Source organism: Lissotriton helveticus, chromosome 2_1 (assembly GCF_964261635.1).
Source record: "Lissotriton helveticus chromosome 2_1, aLisHel1.1, whole genome shotgun sequence".
NCBI classification, from domain to species: Eukaryota; Metazoa; Chordata; class Amphibia; order Caudata; family Salamandridae; genus Lissotriton; species Lissotriton helveticus.
In genome coordinates, this window is record NC_136059.1 from 845,831,982 (window position 1) to 845,839,006 (window position 7,025).

Consider the following 7,025-nt stretch of genomic DNA (forward strand, 5'->3'; position numbering starts at 1 on the left):
ATTTTTCTTTAGATTTTTGATTTCTAGGTGGTTTTTCAGTTTCCCAAGACAATCACTGTTTTTGACCCAGGCCCTTTTTCTGATTTGTTAATTCTCTCATATGATATTACTTCAGGAATCTTACCACAGGAAAGTGATATTATATGAGAGAAATTACATCATAAACTTCTGCTAAGGTCCAGCCAGACTGCACCCCAGGTACACTGACACTGATTCATACAAGTCAATGTCACTTATTTGTAAAGTAAGCGCGCGAGTGTGTGTTGTGTTGGACGCCATTGAAAAAAGAAGCATAGCTTGTTCTCTGCTCCTGTGCATGGTGGTGGCACCTACAAGTGAAGGTGATTACAAAGTGCGATGTATACCTAGGATAAGTTGGTATGCTTAGAAAGGGTCAGAAAATAGAGCTCATCTGCAATTATCTTCGCCATTTGTGATATAAGCAAGACACCTCATGGGGAAACGGCCATTACAACGAGGCCGTTTCAACGAAAACCATAACCACGCATGCATTACAACGCATGCGTGGTTACAACGACAGCTTTTACCACGCATACTTTTACTACGATGTACGTAGTAAAGGCATGTGTGGTAAAGGGTAAAAATTAAAAAGGGGGGGTTGGGGGGGCTTGCCCCCCCAAAAATAAACCACTAACCTTTAGAGGAGATGTGCAGGAAATCGGCGGCGCAGGGGAAGGAAACTGCCGTTTTTTTTTTCATTTATGACGTCACCACGGAAAAAACGTGGAGAAGGAAAAGCATGAAAATAGTATTCCGTTGTAACGCATGCGTGGTAAAGGCATGCGTTACAACGGAGTTCGTTGTAAGATCATACAACCCACCTCATGAGTGCGCCAACATAGCTGGGAGCTCAGTCCACACTCTTGACTCTCAGTGCACAAGCCTGGATCCGGAGAGCGTCACTCACAGATACACCATGGAATACATATCTGTCTTCAAGATAAGGAACCACGCCTAATAGAAGAGAGGTTATATACCTTATTGTAATGGAAGCGATTTTGAACACCCATCAATGTCATGAACAACAACTTATAATTCCTACGAGACAGGTGGGAGTTATACTCTGTAGGGGAGATTCGATTGTATCTGACAATTGCTTTTTACCTACATTTGAGCTTGGATGAGTTAAGCTGAGCGACAGTGTTTTAGGATGTGTTCTTTCAGCGTTGACAGTAATAGTGTTGTAGACTAGTGGGGTTTAAGAGTTAATATCTGTCACTCCGGCACTGTGTAGTGGAAGAAGAACAAAGGCAGTCGGGTACACTGGACAATTACTTTCACAATCACAAAGTTATAAGAGAGCAGTGCTATCAGTTACAGGAGAAAACAATAACTAACCTAGTGGCATTATATGGAGACACATAAAAGATACTGATCGTACATGATAAACAGACTACATGGAACTATTTAAAGGAAGTGACAAACACTGGAATCAGATGGATTTTTCAAGATATAAAAGCGTTTTGTTCATTCCCGGAAAAACAGCACGTAGCAAAAGGTAAACAAAACCGTACATTTCTATGTTTAGGCAATGACTCAATAGAATCAATATCCAGCAGATGTTGTGCATACACTGAATTACCTGCACACAGCACCTGCTAAACAAGCTGTACAGTCATTTAATAAAATGCACTTATTAAGGTTTCAAAGATGCTGTTAATACACTGAATAAAATGCATATATTAACAGCTGAATAGCAATGTACATAAACTGTATATCACATTATCTTAAGTGTACTGTATATACTAAGACATGCAGTATGTGTCAGCTATATCAATAGCTAAAGGACAGGTACATAAACTTGGAGAAAAAGTATTGTGGTTATTAAGACCCAATGTGCAATTGCAACTAGAAGATGGTGGTAAGTGACTCGGCTAATCTGGACTCCCCTCATGGTAGGCAGCGGTGCTAAAATAGATGTATATTGCGTTTGCACCCATTGACGCATATGTCTACACTTCAGCAATGGAGCCATTGGTTAGGGCCTGTGAGAGGGCCAGAAAGCTTTCACTGCACGATTAGAACATTGCAATCAATAAGGCCCTTTACATTTTATGAATGTCCATCAGCCAAGGCTGGCTGAAGAGCAAACACTAGCTTCACCTTCCATGTCGTGGCTCAGCTTGCCCTATTGAATTGAGGATCTCTTGATCACACGCAAATAATTTTTTTATTTGGGATAAAAGGGACAACAGATTTCACAATGTTATTTTGTTCTAGATGGGGAAGTTGCTTACATTTTGACAGTTATTACTAAGCAATATAGGTGAACTGTTGTCACCAGAAGAGCATTCATCTGACTGCAGTTAATTCAACAATTTAGCAGTAATTGTGGAAATACCTATGTTAGAATCTTAAAAAACGACATTTTGCATGTTTAAATATGAGAGCCACTGACTTCAAATGTTAATTTGCTGGACAGAAGGAACTGGTAAGTCAACAATACAACAAAATATGGCACACAGGAAGCAGACCGTGGCTCACTGCGTTGAAGAGGACATGAACCGTGGAAAGTGCGGTGGAAGGTATCTTCACATTCATATTGGTTTCTGAAATAAACACAACAGAAACAATGTTAAGTCCAGTGCGCTCTTCAATGGAGGAGGTATGTGGGTACGTGCAAGGTACATTGATGTGTGTTCATTGGTCTTATGAGTAGTATTGCTGGTTGTATCTATAACGCAACAAGATGTTATTCCCAACCCTACAGAGTCAAGATATTTTAAAACCTACTTCCAAACCTTTGAAAGAACAGCTGTAATTTGCAAATCATTGCACCATGATGGTGCTAAATTCACAATCTCAGCACAGGTATTGATAGTTACAGCAGTTTTTGCATTTATGTTCTTTAATGTGACAACTGTGTGGTTTTACCATTCATCAGCTCCACCAGTTTAGCACTCTGGGGAGTACTTCTAACTTTAAACCAAGCTGCTGAAACATTATGACATTCTGAAATTAGCTCGCTCTGACTATTACGGATCCAGAGTCCCTCGATGTTGGGGTACACACTTCCTCCTAAAACGTTTCACCTTTTTATCAATATTCATATATAACCTCGTTGTTCGTGTTTTTTTTCAGTTAAGAATATATAGTTTCAATGCAGCCATAATATAGTACCAAGGTAGTCTCTCTCAAACACATTGGCCCTATTAGTTTACAAAATAATAAGCGATTCTATCAGTCAAGTATTTCTGGAGGATCTGCTGGCAACCATGTTCTCAATATAAGCTCCTGTGCAATTGTAATTAAGGAAAACATTAGGACACAAATCGAAGGTGAGAGCACAGCAGCACCAGTCGTTACTACGTATTGTGGCTTCAGTATTATAATGATCACTCGGTGCACTAGGCCTGGGATGTGACCTACATGCATCCAATAAAGGCGGTTTGCAAACCACCAAACACAATTCAACACAAATGGTCTTGCACCCGAAAAACACAAATAACCAGTACCATGCAGTGGTTATTTGTGTTTTTCAGGTGCAAGGCCATATGTTTTGAATTAAATAAAACATTAACTTTGTCTCCAATAAAATATTTTGAATTCAAATACTAAGTAATCGAAGTCAGCTCTTCCGGAATGTCTGAAAAGTTTAGCATGATAAAAAATCCCGAGCAGATCACCAAAATGTGAAAAAGCAAGTGCCTATTTAAGCCACTTTTCTAACTGTTTCCACCTGGTCATGTTTTAGTCAGGTAGAATCTTTGGCTAGAATATGACCAAGATAGAACACTGACCCAGCACTAATCTGACACATATTTTTTTTGCCAAGAGGCAAGAATCATGTATCCTACTTAGCAGTGGTGGCTCCTCTGGTAAGGCGGAGGAGCGTCGCCTCACCGCTCACTGAGTGAGCAATTAAAAATGAAAAAATAAAATTATAATACCAACATTATTATAATTTTATTTAAACTTACTGGCTCCGTTGTTTGTGGGCAGGGTGAGGCTGGGCTGTTTAGAGGCTGGGGGAGGAGCGTGGGTGCACTCCTCTATGTGGCTTGGCAGTTCAGGCTGGACTGTTCCCATGAAGGGGAGGGTCAAGAATGATTTGTATATTGCTGGGTCCAAACTGGGTTGTGTGGTGAGCAAAAGAAAGATGGATTAAACAAGATCCTTGTGACTGGGGCTGAATGTTATGCATTGTTCAGCATTCCGTCCATCATTTGTTCCTTTTGCCGCCCTGGGTGGGAATCCCCAGACGTAGGTCCCATGCTCACTGCCCTACTAGATTCAAGGTAGCCTGGCTGATATGGGGTGATGCCCCGAAACAGGTCCCAGAATGCCTGTTGCTGGTCCAGAGAGGTCCTGGCTTGGCAGTTCGGGCTGGACTGTTCCCATGAGGGGCAGGGGCAAGACTGATTTGCATATGGCTGGGTCCAAACTGGGGTGGCGTGTTGAGCAAAAGAACAATAGATTAAACCCAGATCCTTGTGACTAGAGGTGAATTTTTGCATTGTTCAGTATTCTGTCCATCATTTGTTCCTTTTGGCACCCTTCTAAGTGCTTATGAATGTTTGGCCGGCCCTCTGCGGCTGGCCAAACATTCATGCACACTTTTCATGTTCTCCACCCAGGCAGTGACCAATCACAACGCTGCAATGCAGCGTTATGATTAGCTCAGGGGAGCCTGGGTGATCACCAATCACAATGCTGCATTGCAGTGTTGTCATTGGCTCAGGCAAGCCTGGGTGCTTCCTGCTCTCACAGAAGGCAGGAAGAGGACCTAATTCCTTTTGGTGGCTCCACCTGAGTAAATTGAGCCCATGTTCAGCACATGCTTTTTGCTAATTATAGCTCTAACCCTGAAATATGCCATGACTAACTAACATCACAGGCCAAAGTGGCAAGTATTTGATGTACTTTACAGCAACATAATTTGTAATGTGTTCATGTTTTGCTTGCGTTCTAGCAAAACATTTATGACGTTCTAATATAACGTTATTTTTATTCTCCAAAATGAACCTCCAGATTTTTACCATAAGGTGGAATACATAATTCTGTTCTCCATCTCCATCATCTTTATTGTATCAGGTAAACGGCCGACTAGTTTCGTTCCATGGGCCCATAAGTTATGGAACACTACATGCTGCATTGGTATAGCTGAACACTTTTCACTGCCAATAGCAACTAGATAAAATTCGAATAGTTTCATCCATTGGTTCCAGGGAAGCTTAGGTTCTCCACATCCATTTAAGAATCAGAGAGGAAGGAACAGTAGAAGCCATAGTTGAACGAAAGAAAATTATGGGAACAAATAAACTCCCTTCTATAAAAAAAATTGACTATTTAAGCATTAACATATTTGGATAGTTATATCTACCTGAAGAAATGGAGCAGATGATCAATAACTATGCACCAAAGAGGTACTCTGTGAAACATTAGAGTATAAACATGTTATGCGCTTATAAACATTTTGGGGCAGATTCAGCAGAGATGCACCAGAACAGATGCATTACTCAATCCCCCCTTGCGCCAGTACATATGCGTCACATTTACAATGCGGCACACCATGGTGCAAGGATGGGTAGATGCGTGACGCATCTTGTGGCGTATGGGTGGCGCATTGCTGTAGTCGCAAGCGCGACGCAACTCCTGCAATGCACAGGGGACGCCCATACTTAACGTGGTGTGTCACTTCTTACACCTGCTTCATCTTGTAGATTTCACTGCGTCAGTTTTATGGGGCTTTCCTGCGAGGGAACGCCCACTCTGCGACAGAACACCCACATGAAACCTGACGCAGGTTTCATGTGGTGCAGGGCTTTACAACATGACGTATCTGCCTAGATGCGTCACGTTGTAAATAAGTTGCAATGTGGCGCATGGTTTACGCCGCCGCTGCGTCACGAAAGTGACGCAGCGGCGACGTAAAAGTGTCGCAAGGGGCTTTTAAATCTGCCCCTTTATGTTTAACAAGCAACAGAAATGATGTGTCATGTTGTAGACTGAACATAATGAATGCTGTGCGTGTCACTTCAGAGATTACAAGTGAAGGCGTATCTTAGAAGAAACAGTTGGCTGCAGCTGTGCGTAGCTGAGGAGCAGCCAGTAGGAGGCGGGCATTGTAGGAGCAGTTAACAACAGTGCACAGGTGCAGAATAGCTAGATGGAATAGTTGTGTTCTCAGCCACAGGAGCCAAAAGCGCCTTCTAATGAATGTTGAGCTTTTCATCAGTGGGAATGCCCGGTTTGAGGTGTCACATAATTGAAATAAAAAACTCTCACTAGAAGTACCCTTGTTGTTTATAGCCTTGTCATGAAGCAGGTGACATGACTCTCTTCGTGGCATGAAAATTATGTCAACTGATGAGGAGATGCCAGATTCTGCTGTACACACCACCAGTCTGGACACTGAGCATTTCACTGAACCAGGTCAGAGTGGGATCCTTAGCACTCAGGCAATGTGACGAGATAGTCACCAGAGGCAGCAGGGACCGTTTGATTGCTTGAAGAAGAACTCAGAGGCACAGTTATATACATTTGAGTCAACATAAGAGAGCGCTTTGATGTGACGCACAATGCAAGGGCGCTATAGAGTTCCAAATCCAGGAGGTATTTACTCATCAACCAGGACAGTAACTCGTCACTAGTGCTATAAAGATGCAAATACACTACACTAGAAAACTCGTTTTATTCAACAGTTGCAATGCCAGAGAAGATAGGTTTCTTCACATCCCCCTCAGGAGTCAGCTCAAGTGTCACACCTGCCTTAGAAACAGCAGTGTATTTAACCACTGGTAGATGAGGAGGGGAGGAAAAAGACAGAGGTATCACAAAAGAGAGCAAAGGAGGAATGAGTTATACCAAATACCAACAGGTATCACATACACCTGACATCTGTTTACAACTTTTTTTAAGTTTCAACCTGGGCAGCAGCTGTCTCAAATTTCAAAATTCATGAGGTCTGTCTTCTTGGGTGGGTAAGAAAACCACCTGAAATAGACTGACAAAAAAGGAGAGTTCTGGAGGGAGAAGTGCTAGAAAAGGAATTCCTTCCAGCT